Source organism: Oryctolagus cuniculus, chromosome 1 (assembly GCF_051225735.1).
Source record: "Oryctolagus cuniculus isolate XC-2025 breed Fujian yellow rabbit chromosome 1, ASM5122573v1, whole genome shotgun sequence".
Classification (NCBI taxonomy): domain Eukaryota; kingdom Metazoa; phylum Chordata; class Mammalia; order Lagomorpha; family Leporidae; genus Oryctolagus; species Oryctolagus cuniculus.
Window position 1 is genome coordinate 44,757,960 of NC_142867.1, and position 20,960 is coordinate 44,778,919.

A 20,960-nucleotide genomic window follows, 5' to 3' on the forward strand; every position below is an offset into this window, starting at 1 on the left:
TTTTCTTATAAAATTAAAAAGTTATATTTTTTGCTCCAGTCATGTGGCTAGTTTATATTTTCAGTTTTGTGAGCATTTATGGGATTTTTTTGTTGAGTAGGTGACAATTTATGCTAACATGATAATTTTCAATATTTTACTCATATACATATTCAAAATGAGTGATAGATTCACCATCAAATATGATGCTTGCTATAGATATTTGTACCTATATTTCAATTATTCAGGGTTTATTGTTCCATTAATAGCTAACTGAATTTTTTGAAGTGTTTTCTATTTGAAATAATTCTACATAGTTTTCTCCTTATATCATTAAATTACAATATTACACTGACACATTATCTAGACCTTTCTTGAATTTCTGGGATAAAAGTATCACATTCACGATATTTTAAAAGAATAGCCCTTTTTAGCCATTTTGCTAATATTTTTTCACAGATTTTATATCTATAACCGATACTGATTTGATACAATTTTCCTATGGATTTTTAACTATTTCGGCCACAGTTTGTATTAACTCTTTTAAGCAAAATTGAGAATGTTTTATTTTCCATGCTCTTGAATAAATGTTATAAGATTAGCTTTATATGTTTTATATGTTTATATGTTTTTAGCTTGGGCCTTGAGTATCCATGTGTGTGTGGAGGTGAGTACAGATTTTTTTATTATTGCACATCTGTTCATTTTCATTATTTTTCAAATTTTCAAACAGGTTTTATTCCATTCTAGTTCTGAGACATATGCATTTTTGTTTTTACATATAAAGGGAAGATGATTCCTTTTTGTGCAAACAGTAACTTAAGCTCTGTCTTGAGTATATGGAAAATGCAGTGGTCCAGCTACTGGGAAGTCTGACGAGAGAGTGCCACTGGCTGTGGCTGGAATCACCTGAGAGGAGGGAAGGGACTCTGCCAGGACTGGGTGCAACAAGCCTTCCCCAGGGAGGTCGGCAGTCCTGGTGAACTGAACATCCCTGACAGTTCGTCCAGCTGCTGCCTTCAAGCACTCATCAAAGGCTGCCTCTTTGGGGTCCCTCCCTGGGCCACTTTCTGACCTGTACAGACCTTGAGCTCTGGGCTGGCTCTTCTGGCCTTCTGGACTCAAACAACTCATTAAACCGCTGCAGCTCCATCTCCTGAAAAGCAGCCACCCCTGAACCAGCCACTGTCCTCACAGTGTGGAGGGTGAGAAGCACAACTGGAGGTAACTCTGTCAACCACAGGCTGCAGATGGCCTGTTGTGCATTGGAGGCTTGGTGCCTCAGGGTAGTCTACACCAAGGCAGCACTGGCCTCTAGGGCTTCCTCTCAGCCCTTCTCATTTTAAAATTTCTTCTTGGCTCCATTTTGGTACACTGTATATTTCCAAAAATGTGCCTTTTTCACCTAAATTTTCAATATTTACCATAAATTTTGTTATTTTCTTAAGAAATACTTATTTGTACTTAAATTACCTTTTTCAACTTCTGGTAATGGTTATTTATAACATTTCTTTCTCTTTGATGGGTGCCATTCATTGTATTATGAATCTTTTCAAAGAAATAATGTTCACTTTTGGTGAACCTAGTATAGTTTTGTTTTTAAGTTTACTTATTTTTGCAGTTATTTTTATTTTTCCTGTTTGATTCACTTTGTTTTATTATGTGGGGCATGTTTCTCACATGTACGCTATGCTCGTCAGCTTTAGTATTTCTTCTATTTTCAGAAAATACTTAATGTACTTGAAAAATCCATTAAGTTGTATTTCACAAATCCTGATTCCACACTGACTTCCTATAATATCTATTGGGATCCAAATTTCCATTTTCTGAAACATTTGGGCATGTTCTATTGTTTATAATTTTCCTGACTCCCGTTTATATTATTTTTAAGATATTTTTGAAAAAGGAAGGGCCAGAAGATCTGTTGTCTCTCTGGCTATGTTCCTTGAACTATGACATTTATGCCACAAATATTTATTACATATCTTATCCATGCTAGGCAGTGAAATATAGGGTCATATGCTCAGAAACATCACAGTGGACCTAACATCCATCTCTAGAGATTAAGAACTTAATGAATTTAGGTTGGTAGATGTTTTCAGACAATAATCGTTATTCTCATATTTTTTTAAACCCACACACCTCAACTCCATCAACCTTATAAAGTGTTTGCCCACTTTCCAGATGAGGATACTGAAATCCTAAGTCACTCAGCAATGAAATCTCATCAAAGCTGCATTGAAGTAACTGTACTCCAGATCCTACTCTGGTATTTTATAAAGTGGTTCATTCTACATAGCACAGAGTCATTATACACAGAGCACACTGTATTATTTTCTAAAGTGCCTTTGGGATGTATTAGGAGAGAAAGCCATAAATATGTCATTACAACCAATATCAAGTGACACGTCTTTGGGTAATTGTGGGCCTGTGAATTTTTGGGAGGATACAGATTGTTACTGTACCAAACAGCAGCTGCACTGTGACTCTACGGTTTTGGGTCTCCATAATTAGGCTGCTTTGTTTTGAGAATCTCAGAATAAGCCCACAAATCCAGTAAGTGGTCATCAAATGGATAATTCTTTAAAGGAAAATAAGTCAACTCACATTGAGTGACGACATTTTAAAATATCATTATTTTAAGATAGCACATTAAATTTGTGAAAAATACACTTTAAAAAACACATTGGCGGGCCGGCGCCGTGGCTCACTAGGCTAATCCTCCGCCTAGCGGCGCCAGCACACCGGGTTCTAGTCCCGGTCGGGGCGCCGGATTCTGTCCTGGTTGCCCCTCTTCCAGGCCAGCCCTCTGCTGTGGCCAGCGAGTGCAGTGGAGGATGGCCCAGGTGCTTGGGCCCTGCACCCCATGGGAGACCAGGAAAAGCACCTGGCTCCTGGCTCCTGCCATCGGATCAGCGCGGTGCGCTGGCCGCAGCGCGCCGGCCGCAGCGGCCATTGGAGGGTGAACCAACGGCAAAAGAAGACCTTTCTCTCTGTCTCTCTCTCTCACTGTCCACTCTGCCTGTCAAAAAAAAAAAAAAAAAAAAAAAAACACACATTGGCATGATTTTTAACTTAGGTTTCAGCCTATATTATCACATTAGGATATTTACCTTAAGAGTCACTGGCATGCGAGTGTCAGATGCTAGCCAGATGCTTTGGAATTGTGGTGTAGGCACTCAGAAGGCAGAATTCTAAATTTCATTCACTCATCAATCATTTAATGAGAAGTTATGAACAAAAAGTAGGCAGAGAAGAGAAGTTGGGAAAAGATATGGTCACAGCACATGAGATTTCATAGCCTGGTGGAGATAAACAGACAAGTAATTACAACATCTTAAATTTTCAAGTGGAATGGATGCTTAGGTGTTTTAGAAGAGAAGGGTACTACTATTACATAGAGATAAAAATTAGAGAAATTCCATAGGTGATAGAAATCTTATTTGAGCTTTGAAAAGAAAGTGCAATTTTATTAGATGGAAATAAAAGATAATCATAGATACAGAAATAGAATATGCAAGAACCTGCAGAATAAAGTAAAGAGTGATTGGGGACTCTAGTATAGTTGGAATTTAGAGATTATGGAGGAGTGGGATGAGAAGAGTTTTCAAGGTAGGTTGGACCTCGTTGATGAAAGGACTTAAGAGTTCAGTCAACATTGTACGTATTAGGAAATCATAGCAAGGTGTTTCAGTAGGGGCATGACAATCACAAAAGACAACTCTGGAGACATGGATCCTGCATCTTTGATAAATTTATAGATTAGCGACTTGGCTATATTTGCATTCAATATTATAGGTAAGACTACAAAGTTGGTGGATAATAGTTTTGCAAAGTACTATCTTGGGAAAATTCTGAGGTTTTAGTCAGGAATTAACAGAAAATAAATGTCAAATCAGATTCATGATGTTCTGTGTTGGCACAAAGCACCTGTCAGTGTTTTATACCATGTTTGGATCCATCAAGCAACTCAAACAATAACATTTTTAGAGGATGGTTTAAAAGAGGGATTTATCCTCATTCAAATTATAATTTGAATAATGAGGAGAAAATATTTGAGGTATTTGTCTAGGAAGTGTTATAATGGGGTTTTATATATATATATATATCTTTTGGCTAGAATATACTTAACTTTGAATTATTGAAAAAATCAAAGGAAGAGATACATAGGGTGACAGAGTATGGACCTGCTTAAAGCTAGTGAATAATAAATTTTAAAAAAGAAATCAAAATTAAAGTTGGAGCAAGTAAACATTATCTCTGAAAGCCAGAGGAAAAGCAGGAGAATGACCAATCCCACCTAATCAAGAGAAAGATAGGGACAGAGAGAGTCAGAAGTTTTGAAAGTCAAATTTTCTTAAGCCTATCAGAAGTACAACATGGTAAGCATCAACTTAATTAAGGCAAAAATTACAAAGGCACTCTGTGAGTTTATTCACTTTTGCACAAAATTGGAGTCAGATGGTAGGAGAAGCTGTCTAAGTAGAGGGAGTAAACAGGCCTTGAGATCAAAAGACAATTCCAATTCTTGCTCTACTGTTTTTTAACCTCTGTGAGCTTCTGTCTCTATATCCAAGATATGAAATAATGATCCCTGCATGGTGCTAATGTGAGAATCAAATGAGATAATGGATGTGAATGTATTTGTAAACTACAAGGCCTTTGACAAGCGTGAGGTATTATCACGATGATATTATCACAGGAAAAGTTAGAACACTCAGGAAAAAACACCCTAGCTTCCAACTATTCTGTCAAAATTTTTATAGCACATGTATATGCCAGTGGTGGTTCTAAGCCCTAGAGGAAGACAAGGTTCCTCATCTCAGAAAGCTCATGTGGAGAAAGCATTCTCAAGAGGAGAAAAAGAGAGAGAGAGAGAGAATGAATTTTGGCATGAGAAAATCCCTATTGAGATTTCGAGAATTCAGCTCAGTATTTCCTGGATGTAACATTATGCAGGGATGCAAAAGGTACCACCTGATAACATCACTGTAATCACTGGAGCAAGACTAGGATCAAGGAAAAGCTGGGGGTAGAGAGAAATCAAGGATCCATTGCTGGATGAGAGAGAGAAAGAGGAGGAGGACGAGAAAATGGGAGGGAAAGAGAGAAGAAGGAAAGAAAGAAGAGACAAGTGTCACAGCCATGAAGAGAAATCCAAAAGTGAGGAATAGGCTAAGCCTATATAGGATATGGAACCTCAGAAAGACAGAGGCATAGTCTGATCTATATGTAACTCTCAGGGTCTAGCTGACTAGGAATAGATTTTAAATGACTGGATTCACACTCAGCTACTCCAGCTGAGAGGCAATGTATATGTTACCTGTTACCCAAGGCCCCCCAGAAAGGAACCAGGAAAGGTAGGAAACAAATCTTAGCCTTGAAATGAGCACACCCTAGTTTTCCTAGCCAGACTTCCTCTAACTGTCCACACAGGTGTGGGCCTGTGCTCTGGGAACAAATGTCTGTGCTGGTGTCAAGGCATCCTCCTGTGCTGTCTGTAGCAGTGTTGTCCAATAGAAATAATATACAAGCCATGTGTCAACATTGTAATTTTCTAGAGGCTGGGCCCAGTGTTTTGGTCCAGCATGTTAAACCTCCACTTGAGAAACCAGCATCCCATATAAGCACCTATTTAAGTCCAATTCTGCAGCTCCAGTTCTGATCCAGCTTCCTGCTAGTGTGCCTGGGAAGGCAGCGGAAGATGGCCCAAGTCCTTGGGCTTTTGCCACCCATGTGGGAGACCCAGTTAGAGTTCCAGGCTTCCTTGTGGCCCAGTCCTGGGCATTGCAGCCACTGGGAGAGTGAATCAGCAGATGGAAGAGCTCTCTCTGTCTCTCCCTGTTTCCCTTTAACTCTGCCTTTCTTCTTTTTTAAATAGATGTATTTATTTATTTGAAAGAGTTACACAGAGAGAGGAGGATAGGCAGAGAGAGAGAGACAGATAGGTCTTCTATTCGCTGGTACACTCCTCAATTAGCGGCAACCGCAGGATATAAACCATTCCGAAGCCAGGAGCAAGGATCTTCCTTCGGGTCTCCCACACTGGTGCAGGCGCCCAGGGACTTGGGCCATCTTCCGCTGCTTTCCCAGGCCACAGCAGAGAGTTGGATTGGAAGTGGAGCAGCCAAGACTTGAACCGGCGCCCATATGGGATGCCAGCACTGGAGGCGGCAGCTTCACCCAATACGCCACAGTGCCGACCCCAACTCTGGCTTTCCAATAAGTAAGTCTTAGAATTGTAGTTCTTTATTAGTGAGATAGTAGAAACATCATAAGAACCCACTCACATTATAAAATGACAATAATATTTCTACATATGATGCAATAATTAAAATGCAGTTCTACCAAAGAAAAAAATTTAAATATAAATATTTTACTTGGCTTGGGTTTAAAATTCTAATTAAATAAATTAAAATTTGCTAGGGCGAAGTGGGGGAAGAGAGAGGAATAGGAAATGATTTTTTAATGGGTAAAAAGGTATATTTAGTAAGAGAAAGAAGTTCTGAGTTTTATTACTTGGTAGGGTGACTACAACTAATGATAAGTACTGTACAGTTTTAAAAACTAGAAGAAATGATTGTGAATATTTTTACCATACAAAAAATGATAAATGCTTGAGAAAGGAAATGTTTGCCCAGATTTGAACATTGTAAAAACTGAGCTGTCACATGATATTTCATGAATATATACAATTTCTATGTATCAGTTAAAAATTTAAACTACATGCTTTAAAAAAATATACTACATTATAAAGCCAGCCAATTTCACTAGCAAACTTTCAAATGCTCAGTTAACACATGGAGATAGTGATTACCATTTTGGACATCATAACTCAAGAGTTCATAAGGAGTATTAGAAACTCAGGAAAACATAAATATGATGAGACTTTATTGCTCTACCTGCATATGCATATGATGGGTGAAGAAGAAATTGCACCGGTATTATGCTCTGTATTTGACACATGCTATATTTTTGCACTTCAATTTTAACTAAGGAGTCTTATTATTTCCAATCCCACTCACACAGATAGGAAGTCTAACCCAAGACACTTCAACAGTATAATGGAATAGGACACAAACACAGAATTCCTGGTTCTTTCTATTTCTGATAAAACAATTAGCCTGTTTGTGTCCTTAAAAAAAACTGGTATACACATGTCAGTTACATAGATCCTATATCTGAACTGGTTGATATGTGGAGTTTCAATCTACTCTATGTGAATATGGCAGAACCCTGAGCCTATCTTCATAGCTACTTTCATCTCCTTTAGTTTCCTACTTCCTGTTAAAGATGTATTGTGCATGCTCTGTCTGGAATTAAGGCATAGGAATGGAATTGTTTGTACACTGTATAAACAGCAGTCAGCCTTTCCAGGACTTACTAGGACACTGTAGTCACTGTATGTGCGAATAACCAGAATGTGCATCTGTGATTCATTGCTTGTCGAAGGGACCCTAATGCTCAAAACTGAAAGGCAGGAGGTAGGACCACACAAGGCGGGCAGTAGGACTACGTAGAAGGTACTAAAAGGCCACGTATACATGTTTTGTCACAACTTCCTTCAAGGTGCAGTTTGAAAACATTCAGATGAATCAAGTCGCAGAAACTGGTTCCAAATACTTTGTACGACAGGCTTGCCTTAGTGACTGCACCTACCCCATCACAAAGACATCATCACTGCTGTGAATGGTGAACTGAGGCTGCACAGAGGAAAAGCTGACCTACTCCATAATATCATCTGCTGGAAAGTAATAAATGGTACATCTTTTTTTGCCACTCATAACAGACTTGCAGTAATTAGAGCAGATGGGACAAACCTGTGTATATCTCAATAAAGCACATAGAAATGGCCACAGTTGATTACACTTTCCTTTGTCCAGCCAATTGTTAATGACTCAAATAATGGGGTTTCCTGATACTTGGCCTCACAGCCTAATTAGATGGTACATGCGGATGAGATGAAATAATAGTTGTCACAGTGTTCTCTGTGTTCATAAATACCAAGAAAAAAGTCTCACAATGCAATACGTTTGTATGAAATTTTTAACATAGTTTCTAAATAATGAGAACTAAACTTCAGCAAACACCAGGTCATATGTGGAACAACCTGGAAACTCAACAGTAAAAACTAACATATCTTCAATTACTAAAGATTAAATAAGAATAAGAATGATGGGAAATAGAATGAGACTCTACTAAATTGCAAAATTCAGAAAAGATGAAACCGTTCCATCTCATGGCAAAATGTTTGAGAGATTTTGAGCATGTTGACAAAGTGTACCAGTGGAAGTCACTGGTCAGGGAAGCCCTTTCCAATGAGTAAAACAGTTAAATATCCAGGCTTTTAGGGGGAATACTAAAATAAAGGCCTGTTAATCTGTTTGAGTACTACTTATGATAAATAACTGTAAGTATGATATTGGATTTTAATTGCTTTCCTCTTGTAATGCATGAAGATTGCCTTTTATGGAGCCAGCATTGTGGCGCAGCAGGTTAAAGCCCTGGCCTGAAGCACCGGCATTCCATACGGGCACTGGCTGGAGTCCCAGCTGCTTCTCTTACGATCCAGCTCTCTGCTATGGCCTGAGAAAGCAGTAGAAGAGGGCCCAGGTGCTTGGGCCCCTGCACCCACAGGGGAGACCCAGAAGCTTCCAGCTCCTAACATCAGATTAGCTCAGCTCCAGCTATTGCAGCCATTTGAGGAGTAAACTAGTGGATGGAAGACCTCCTCTTTCTCTAACTTTGTCTTTCAAATAAATAAAAATAAATCTTAAAAAATGCCCTTTTTTGCAGAGTAGAAATAAAGTTCAAATGAGATAACATACATGAAAATATATTAGGAACAAATTTTAGGGTTTCAAATACAATAATTCAATTAAACCTTAAAACAAAACCATTAAAACCACAATATTTTGTCACTCATAATAAGAATGATAAATTGCGAGGCCTGCGCTGTGGTGTGCTGGGCTAAACCTCCTTGTGCAATGCCGGTACCCCATGTGGGCACTGGTTCATTTCCTGGATGCTCCTCTTCTGATCCAATTATATGCTATGGCCTGGGAAAGCAGTAGAAGATGGCCCAATTGCCTGGGCCCGTGCATCTGCATGGGAGATCTGGAAAAATCTCCTGGTTACTGGTTTTGGATTGGCCTAGCTCTGGCCATTGCAGTCATTTGGGGAGTGAACCAGCTGATGGAAGACCTTTCTCTCTGTCTCTCCCTCTCTCTGTCTGTAATTCTACTTCTCAAGTAAATAAATAAATTTTAAAAAATGATAAATTGCAACAAGGATGACCTAGACAAAATCACATGTTAGGTACAGAACAGTGGTTCAGGCAGTGGAAATAAAAGGGAGAGATAAAAAAGGCCACCCCAATGTGACACGCAAACTGAGTTGCTGAGACTTGTATATGCTAATAACTAAATATTGTGGGGGAAATAAAAGAATAAATCTAAAAAGTACAAATCATATAGAAGATGATCCTGAACACAAACTAATATTTTGCATAAAGAGTAAGCAGGTTGGAGGCTAACAGTCATTTGGTGCCAAATACTGGCTCAGCACTTGGAGAGAATTCAGAAAGAATCTAGGTGATTTTATAAAATTCATCATTATGTAAATTATTTTTGGTCCAACAGTCAGATCCGTTGTGTCATAAGTATAACTCTCAGGAAAGATGAAATCCCAAATTCTATATGGAGTTGAAAGTAGTTTTACTAAGTAGCTATATCTGATTAAGCTAGTGTAATTATTATTTTTGAAAATAAGTGTATTAATTTTCTTCAGATAATGAAAATGATAAATTATCATTATAGAATATTTAGAATATAAGATTCCAGAAGGACAGAGACCCAAATGTATCTTTCTGCCTTCCTCGTTAAACTGCAATCCAACTACCTGTTTGTTTTCCTGAGGAAAGTAAATTAGGTCATGGCAACCAGACAAGTCCTAGAAGATGCTGGCAAGCTATGCCAGGATAAAGTCCAAATTTAAGTTGATTACATGTATTTTCTCATCCTGAGTTATCAGTGGAGTAAAGATAGACTTGTCAAAGAGATTGAATAATAGACTCTTCTAAACAAACCATCAAAAATAAATTCCCTAGTTCACACTGCATATAAAAATAAATTCCACATGCAAAAACAGATGCAAAATTGCTTAAAACACAGAAAAAATAGAATACTACCTTCATGGTGCTATGTTAAGGAAAACTTTCTGAAATGGGATATAGATATAAATACACAAAAGGAACATAAATCATTAACAATGTGCCAAAAGAGATGAAGACTTTTTGAGGGATGATATAAAACAAAAAAATTAATTTGCAACATGTAAAAAATTCTATCAATCTACAGGAAAAGCAGAATTAAATACTATGTCTAACTGCTCCACAATGAGACTTCATAACAGCCAACATTGCTTGTAATATTAAAAATGAAAAATGTTAAAATGCTGATCACTAGAAAAATGGAAACTAATCCATGCTTGTTTTCCTGAAATAGAATAGTATATAGAACCTAAAGTATATTATTAGTAAGGCAGGTATTTGGTGTAGTGGTTATGATGCCATTTAAGATGCCTGGATTTCGTATTGGAGCAACTGGGTTCAAGTTCTGTCTCAGCATGTACTTTTCTGCTAACCCACAGCCTGGAAGGCAACAGATAATGGCTCAAGTATTTGGGTCCTTTCTGCCCATGTAGGAGACTGGATTGAGTTCTGTGTTGGGTTCTTGTCTTTGTCCTGGCCCAACAATGGCTGTTGCACACATTTAGAAAGTGAACCAGTGGATGGAAAGTATGACTTTGTCTTTGTCTCTCTCTCTCTCTTCCTTTCAAATAATATTAAAATGGATAAATAAGAATTAGAAATATGTATATTATTAGAAGTAAATGAGTATTACATATACAAAACATGTACATCAAGAAAATAACAGTGAATGACAAAAAATTATAGATAAGTATACATAATTTATAAAATTTAAATATAAATCAATTACATATATATAAAGTGATAACATGTATGTATGTAACATAATAAATACATTGGCAATAAGTACATATGTCAACTCTTAGACAGTAATTGCCTCTAGATAGATAAGTAGAAATGTAGACAGAATGCGATCAAAAATATAAATATCAATTACATACAGATTTATAATACTTTAATCTTTAGTACAAACAATTTTTCTGAATAATTAGCAAAATATTAAACATTTACTAAAGAATTCTGAAATATGGGCATCTGTTGTAGTTTTCTCTATACGTTTCTGTCTGGTTATATTGTTTCATAAAATGTGAAATAAAAAAGACTGAAAATAAACTATAAGCCAAGATATATCTTTTTTTTAAGATTTATCTATTTATTTGAAAGTCAGAGTTACACAGAAAGAGAAGGAGAGGCAGAGGGAAAGAAATCCTCCATCTGCTGATTCACTCCCCAATTGGCCACAACAGACATGGAGACATCGCTCCAAAGAAAACTTGCAAATATGTTCAATAAGCATAAACAAATATGCTCAAATCATTAATTGACAGGGAGAAGCAAATCAAAACTATAATCAGATATCACATCACACCCACTAGGATAGCCGTAACTAAAAAGATGAGAATAAATTTGGTAAGAATGTGGAAAACTGGGACAGTCATATGTTGCTGATGCAACTTCCATGTAAAACTGTTTAGTAGTTCTTCAAACAGTAAAATATCACATGATCTACCAATTCTACTCCCAAATATACACCCAAGAGAATAAAATATTTATATCCAAACAAAAACTTGCACAGGTATCCTAATAGGAGCACTAAAAGTAGAAACAACACTAAAAACAATTAGCTGAAGACTGGGTAAAATATTGTATCTCCAGACACCAGAATATTACTCAGCCATTAAAAGGAATGTTACTGATATATATTCTACAATATGGATGACCCTTAAAAACATTATACTGAGTTAAAAATGTCAGACATTAAACATGATAAATTATATTATTCATTTTATAAAATATAAGGAGAATAGGAGCTTGAAGGCTCCAATCATAAAGGAGTGTCAAAGAAGGCAAAATAATAATTACCCTGATTTGATTGGTATAGGTTGAATAGAGTGTAATTAAAATGTTGTACTATTGATCACAATTATGTACAATTATTGTTAATTAAACAGGACGCTCATTAAAACTAATATCCAGAATATGCAAGTCTACATGGTGAGAAAATATCATAATATTTGTCTGTAGATGAGGGGAAGGAATTGATTATAGAAAGTAATTATTTAAAATGGTTGCATTTTCTTTCTTTTGAGGGTGCTGAAATGTTCTAAAAATAACTTATGGACAGTAGTTGCATAATTCTTTGAATATTGCAGATTCATTGACTTGCATATTTCATTGGAGCTAATTTAAGGTATTTAAATTATATCTCAATAATTTTTTTCAAAACTTTTAATCAAAGAATATCAAGAAAATACCACACTGTTACCAAGTAGGATTTAGAAAGGAGTAGAAAAGATAGTTCAACATTGCCAATTTAAGAAAAAAGAAAACAATTGACATGATATTTGATATAACTATATTACAGAAGAAAAATCAAGAGATGCAGCATTTTATGACTTTTCTGTCCCTGAAACTATTTTAATTTCAAACATCAATAAAATATAGAAAATATTTTAGTGATTCCATATATGATTATACGCATGCAAAGACGTGAGCATTTAGTCTGTAGTTACAATGTTGGTTAAGGTGCTCACATCTCCCATTGGAACACCTGGGTTCTATACTTGGCCCTTGCTCTTGGATCCAGCTTCATGCTAATGCAGACATTGAGAGGCGGCATCGATGAGTCAAGTAATTGGATTCTTGCCACACATGTGGGAAGCCTGGATTGAGTGGTCAAGTTCTGACCATTGCTGGCATTTAAGGAGTAAACCAATCGATGAGAGCACCCTCTCCATCTCTCTGTTTATACATCTCTCTGTATCTCTGCTTCTCAAATAGACACACACATACACACACACACATGTATATATATATATATATATATATATATATATATAGAGAGAGAGAGAGAGAGAGAGAGAGAGAGGAGTTGAAAAGATACAATTCTGGAAAGATTTTGCATTCAAGGATAAAAAAAACAAAAGGTGATCATATTAGGAAGAAGTATTAGTAAGCAGTGCTAAGGTAACTATAAAATTATGGTCTTTTTAAACTTTTAACTTTTATTATTTATTTATAAGTGTTCATTTGATATGCCTTCTAATACTTGCTTAGGGATTGTACCTGCTCAATTGTAAGCATACTCATATATTACATACTTTTCAAAACAATAGATACTTAGAACATATTTGATAAAAATTGCTAAACAAAAGCTCCACAATAACCTTTAGAAAACTATTCTAACTATGATACTTCTAACTACCAAAAGCAGCAATGGCAAACACTTCTACTGTTATTAGCCAAACAAATTAAGGAAAAACAGAAAAGACCACTATCATTATTATTCATCAGGGTGGATTTTACATTTTCAAAAAAGGACCCAATTTTATAAGTTTTAAAATTATCAGAAAAGATATAAAATACATATAATATATGTAAGTGGCTCTGACAAAAACCTATATCATAGATCTAGGACTATATATCTTAGATATGAAAGCATTGTTTTTTCACAGTACATGTTCTGTGCTGAGAACAACAAAAAAGTTAATGTTTTTCAAGGTAAGAAACAGGTTGAATAAATAGTAACTTATCTACACCATGACAAGTGGGATTGTAGATAAGTGGATTCATATAACACCATGAAAACGAATAGTCTCTTTCCTTTGTAGAATATAAGGATATTTTAAAAAGGAAATAATTGATCATAGTGATAGGATTAAGTGTCAAAGGGATCACATAAACAAGACTAGTGTCTGCTAATACTAACTGATAGAATTAAAAAGGAGAGAATGATCCAACATGGGAAGCGAGATACACAGCAGACTCTTAGAATGGTAGATGTCCTAAACAGCACTCTGGCCTCAGAATCAGCCCTTAAGGCATTCAGATCTGGCTAAAAAGCCCATGAGAGTATTTCAGGCATGGAAAGCCAAGACACTCTGGAAAAAAAAAAAACAAAAAACAACAACAACAACATAAAAACCTAAATGAACGATTTCTGCAAGTGAGATCTCAGTGGAAAGAACGGGCCATCAAAGAAGGAGGCACCTTTCTCTGAAGGGAAGAGAGAACTTCCACTTTGACTATGACCTTGTCTAAATAAGATCAGAGTTGGCGAACTCAAGCGGCTTCCATAGCCTTGGCAGCTCATGACAAGAGCATTGGGTAATTACTGACATCATAAATAAGACTGTCAATACTTAACAACAGAGTTTACTGTGCACTTACTCCCCATGTAGGATCTCAGTCCTTAATGTGTTGTACGATGTGAATTAATGCTATAACTAGTACTCAAATAGTACTTTATACTTTGTGTTTCTGTGTGGATGCAAACTGTTGGAATCTTTACTTAGTATATACTAAATTGATCTTCTGTATATAAAAATAATTGAAAATGAATCCATGTGAATGGGATGGGAGAGGGAGCAGGAAATGGGATGATTTTGGGTGGAAGGGAGGTTATTGGGGGAAAAGCTGATATAATCCAGAAGTTGTACTTTGGAAATTTATATTTATTAAATAAAAGTCAAAATAAATAAAAAAGGAAATAAAAAAACAGAAGTACAAAATAAATTTAGTTTGGTGCAAAAGATTTTTTTGAAATCCATGCATATGAGGAGCTTCCAAGAGTTCAAGAAAAAAAATGTGTTTTATGAAAAAACACACATAATTTCAAAAAATTTGGCACCAAAATAAACTTCTTCATAAACTTTTTGAAGTACCCTTTAACATCATATGAAACATATTTTTGTGAATCAAAAGCAGTTTAAGCCGCAGGGTCTGTGCTCCAGTGCAGAAAGGGGAGTGGATGTCACACAGACACCAGCCGGGAGAGCAGGGATGCCCAGGGCTCTGAGTCCACACATCAGCGCTGGAAGGGGAGGTGAGCTCAGTAACCCGAGACATTGGCGGGGAAACGGTGGTCAGAATCTAGAGGGGAGTGGGAAAGTTCACCAGACTGACTACAGGAGAGAAGGAAAAAAAAAAAGGTGGGAGGGTACTGGTACAGACAAGTTTCTCTCTCCGCCAACCTTGCAAAGGTGACGGAGAGACAAAGAGCAGGCCCCACTCTGGATATACATAACAACAGGGGAGAGCTAAGAAACAGAGTCACTACAATTCAGTAGCCTAGGCAACCCAGTGGGAGTCCAGAGGAGAAACAGAGCCTGCACAGACTCTTTGGGTTGAAGCCAGAGATTGGAAGCTAAATACCATCAATTCTGCACAGCCGTGTGGTATTACTTACCTCCTGAATAAATAAATAAATAAATAAATAAATAAAGAGAGAGATTTACCATGCATAATCTGATGGTGTCACCTTTACACACCCGTAACTCGGAAGAACCAAGCAGAGCTCTCAGGCCACACCCATCTCAAGCCTCCAAGGCTCCTCCAACAACAGGCAGTCCACTTAACACAGACATAGTATAAAATAAAAGTAAATAAAAAAAAAAAAACGCACAGTGAGGGAATAAGAATTAACTATGCCAAGCAACAAACACAAAAATCGAGGGAACAAGATCAACGATGACACTATGACACCTAAAAATAAACAAAACACCCCAAGCCAAGATTATGAAGATGATGAGATAGAAGAAATGCAAGATACAGATTTCAAAAAATTTATGATAAGAACCTTTAGAAGTTATCAAAAGCAAATTCTTGAACTACAGAAATCCTTATTGGACAGGATTGAAAATCTCTCGTGAAAATGAAATTTTAAGGAAAAATCAAAATGAAACGCAGAAACTAGTAGAACAGGAAAGTGTGATAGTGAAGAGAAATCAAAATGAAATGAAGAGCTCAATAGATCAAATGACAAACACATTAGAGAGCCTTAAAAACAGAATGGGTGAAGCAGAAGAGAGAATACCGGACTTAGAAGACAGTGAACAGGAAAGGATACAGTCAAACCAAAGAAAAGAAGAGGAAATTAGAAATCTAAAAAATATTGTTGGGAATCTACAGGATACTATTAAAAAAACCAACATTCGAGTTCTAGGAGTTCCTGAAGGCATGGAGAGAGAGAAAGGATTAGAAGGCCTTTTTAGTGAGATACTAGCAGAGAACTTTCCGGGTATGGAAAAGGACAGAGACATCCTAGTACAGGAAGCACATAGAACCCACAATAAACATGACCAAAAGAGACTGTCCTTGCTCCAGGAATTGGTTTTAGATGCTTGATCAAATATAAGTTGGGTGTAGATGTTTGGGTTGATTTCTGGTGTTTCAATTCTGTTACATTGGTCTATCCATCTGTTTCTGTACCAGTACCATGCTGTTTTGATTACAACTGCCCTGTAGTATGTCCTGAAATCTGGTATTGTGATGCCTCCGGCTTTGTTTTTGTTGTACAAGATTGCTTTAGCTATTGGAGGTCTCTTGTGCCTCCATATGAATTTCAGCATCATTTTTTCTAGATCTGAGAAGAATGTCTTTGGTATCTTGATTGGGTTTGCATTGAATCTATAAATTGCTTTTGGGAGAATGGACATTTTGATGATGTTGATTCTTCCAATCCATGAGCATGGAAGATTTTTCCATTTTTTGGTATCCTCTTCTATTTCTTTCTTTAAGATTTTGTAATTCTCATCGTAGAGATCTTTAACGTCCTTGGTTAAGTTTATTCCAAGGTATTTGTTTTTGTAGCTATTGTGAATGGGATTGATTTTAGAAGTTCTTTCTCTGCCGTGGCATTGCTTGTGTATACAAAGGCTGTTGATTTTTGTGCATTGATTTTATATCCTGCCACTTTGCCAAACTCCTCTATGAGTTCTAATAGTCTCTTAGTAGAGTTCTTTGGATCCTCTATTTTATCGAATGCTTTCTCTGCATCTATTGAGATAATAATATGATTTTTCTTCTGCAGTCTATTAATGTGGTGAATCACATTGATTGATTTGCAAATGTTGAACCATCCCTGCATACCAGGGATAAATCCTGCTTGGTCTGGGTGCATGATTTTTCTGATGTGTTGTTGTATTCTATTGATGAGAATTTTATTGAGGATTTTTGTGTCTATGTCCATCAGGGATATTGGTCTATAATTTTGTTTCAGTGCTGCATCTTTCTCTGGCTTAGGAATTAAGGTGATGCTGGCTTCATAGAAAGAATTTAGGAGGATTCCCTCTTTTTCGATTGTTCTGAATAGTTTGAGAAGAAATGGAATTAGTTCTTCTTTAAATGTCTGGTAGAATTCAGCAGTGAATCGATCCAGTCCTGGGCTTTTCTTTGTTGGGAGGGCCTTTATTACTGTTTCAATTTCTGTTTCAGTTATGGGTCTATGCAACAGATAAAGGGTTAATAACCAGAATCTACAAAGAGATCAAGAAACTCCACAACAACAAAACAAACAACCCACTTAAGAGATGGGCCAAGGACCTCAATAGACATTTTTCAAAAGAGGAAATCCAAATGGCCAACAGGCACATGAAAAAATGTTCAAGATCACTAGCAATCAGGGAAATGGAAATCAAAACCACAATGAGGTTTCATCTCACCCCGGTTAGAATGGCTCACATTCAGAAATCTACCAACATCAGATGCTGGCAAGGATGTGGGGAAAAAGGGACACTAACCCACTGTTGGTGGGAATGCAAACTGGTCAAGACACTATGGAAGACAGTCTGGAGATTCCTCAGAAACCTGAATATAACCCTACTGTTCGACCCAGCCATCCCACTCCTTGGAATTTACCCAAAGGAATTTAAATTGGCAAACAAAAAAGCGGTCTGCACCCTAATGTTTATTGCAGCACAATTCACAATAGCCAAGACCTGGAACCAACCTAAATGCCTATCAACGGTAGACTGCATAAAGAAATTATGGGATATGTACTCTTTAGAATACTATACTGCAGTAAGAAACAATGAAATCCAGTCATTTGCAACAAAATGGAGGAATCTGGAACACATCATCCTGAGTGAAATAAGCCAGTTCCAAAGGGACAAATATCATATGTTCTCCCTGATCAGGGACAACTGACTGAACACCAAAAAGGAAACCTGTTGAAGTGAAATGGACACTATGGGAAACGGTGACTTGATCAGCATAGCCCTGACTGTTAATGAACAACTTAATACATTATCCCTCTTAGTAGTTTTTTTGTCTGTTCTACTCAATATGACCGGTTTAATTCTGTAATTAATACACAGTTATTCTTAAGTGTTGAAATTTAACTGAAATGTAATCCCTGTTAAACATAAGAGTAGGAATAAGAGAGGGAAGAGATGTACAATTTGGGGCATGCTCAAGCTGACTTGCCCCAAATGGTAGAGTTAGAAACATACCATGGGATTCCAATTCAATCCCATCAAGGTGGCATGTACCAATGCCATCTCACTAGTCCCAGTGATCAATTTCAGTTCAAAATTGATCATAATGAAAGGACTAAGAGTCAAAAGGATCACATAAACAAGTCTAGTACCTGCTAATACTAACCGATAGAATAAATAAAGGGGAGAGTGATCCAACATGGGAAGCGAGATAGACAGCAGACTCATAGAATGGCAGATGTCCTAAACAGCACTCTGGCCTCAGAATCAGCCCTTAAGGCACGGAGATCCGGCTGAAAAGCGCATGAGAGTATTTCAGGCATGGAAAGGCAAGATACTCTGAAAAAAAAAAAAACTAAATGAAAGATCTCTGTGAGTGAGATCCCAGTGGAAAGAACAGGTCTTCAAAGAAGGAGGTACCTTTCTCTGAAGGGAGGAGAGAACCTCCACTTTGACTATGGCCTTATCTAAACAAGATAAGAGTCGGAGAACTCAAGGGGCTTCCATAGCCTTGGAAACTCATGACTGGTGCATAGGGAGATTACTGATGCCATAAACAGGAGTGTCACTTTGTAAAGTCAACAACAGTAGTCACTGTGCACTTACCCCTCATGTAGGATCTCTGTCCTTAATGTGCTGTACATTGAGATTTAATGCTATAACGAGTACTCAAACAGTATATTTCACTTTGTGTTTCTATGGGGGTGCAAACTGTTGAAATCTTTACTTAATGTATACTAAACTGATCTTCTCTATATATAGAAAAACTGAAAATGAATCTTGATATGAATGGAAGGGGAGAGAGAGCGTGAAATGGGAGGGTTGCGGGTGGGAGGGAAGTCATCGGGGGGGATGGGGATGCCAATGTAGTCTATAAGCTGTACTTTGGAAATCTATATTCATTAAATAAAAGTTAAAAAAAAAGCAGTTTAAAATTGGCAAATTTATGTGGTTATTTTAAGTTTGTTTATAGTTATGCATTTAAGCCTAAATAATATTTATATATTGATACATGGAAAGGTATATCACCTGCTGTACACATACATATAGAGATATACAATTCATTCATATACATGAACATAAGCCTGCATATACACATTGTGAGTCTGTATTTGTAAATTTACCTATTAAGTGGTTACGTGGGTTGTAGGTCTTATTGCAGGAAGATGCAGAAGAAAGGTAGGGGAGAGGTAAATAAAAAAATACAGCAGCATTATAAATGCATTTTTTGTAAAAGTATATAGCATATGTCTTCATGAATAAAAAGAGGAGATGCAGATGATAGTGGTGGTTTCTCAGGGTGTGAGGACATGAATTTTACATCCCTGCTTAGTTGTTTGGGTTTGAATTTTCTTTATCAGTGACTTCTTGTTTTAAGGAAAAACGTGACATGGCTATTTCATTATGAAAAAAGGAAAACTCAAAACACTTTTATTTAAAAATAAAGCAAGAGGGAATCATTTTAAATTCCACTTCCCAAGACAGTGACTGTGAACATTTGTATACATTTTAACAGAGTATAGCATATTTCCTTTTGCTACCTAATGTTGTATCAAAACATTATAATCCTACAATGTTCTAGTGCTTAAGTGTCCTGATTTACTTAATTATACACAAGGCTAAACATTAGGGCTATTTCCATTTGTATATTCTTTGAGCTACTGACTCACAGCCTAATGCATATTTTATAAACAAATGTTTATATATTACATATTTCCTAGGAAATCCTCTTTAAAATGGACTTACTTACTCCAAAGATGTGTAGGCTTTTAAGCATGTTATCACATATTATAAAACTGTTTTATTAGCAGTTTTATACAATAGGCAAATGGGTGGCTAATAACTGCAAGAAGCAGAACCTCTGACTTAGACACCATATTGAAATCATTTTACTTGGGAGAGCTACACTTACATTTAAGTAGTTAGCCATTACATTGTGCCATTTGACAGTCATATAGGTAACTTACTGAAGGCAAACTACACAGAAAGCACACAATGATAAGTGCTTCAAACAAGAAAATGTATCCGTTTTTGAAGTACAGGGAATGTGGGCAGAACACATTGGTTTTACTTGGAAGCAGCTGTGGTACCGCATTAATGCTAAAGTGATTTGGTCTCTGCGTAATTGAACAAATAGGTTCTTAAACTTAACAATGTGATAATTCGATACTATTTTCAGGCATTTAAAGAATATGACTTTTATATGATAACATCTATACTATAGGTAACTGTTAGAATTGTACAGCAATCACAATGGTGAAAAGGCAGTGCTAGACTATTTATATTATCTATTGATACTATAAAGCCAACATTAATAATACTGGAATAAAGCAATGCTTATCACATGGGCTCCATCAATCCACGAAATGAGTTTTGGATGTTGAAACGTTCTTTGACAATTGTATTTTGTTTGGTTTTCATTACAAAGATAATCCTTTAAAAAATACACCATGATACTCAGATGGAAAAATGCTGTACTATCTTGTAGCGTATTGTAATTGAGCAATATTCTTCTTTTTAAAAAAGTGTATCTATGGGACAGGCGTTGACACATG

At 36.6% G+C, this 20,960-nt stretch overlaps 1 protein-coding gene across 2 annotated transcripts in view; it reads right to left on the minus strand.

Moving 5' to 3' along the window:
• NELL1 (neural EGFL like 1) overlaps positions 1-20,960 on the minus strand; it is a 1,050,155-nt gene that overhangs the window by 61,293 nt on the left and 967,902 nt on the right. The gene's annotated exons all lie outside the window — the stretch shown is intronic.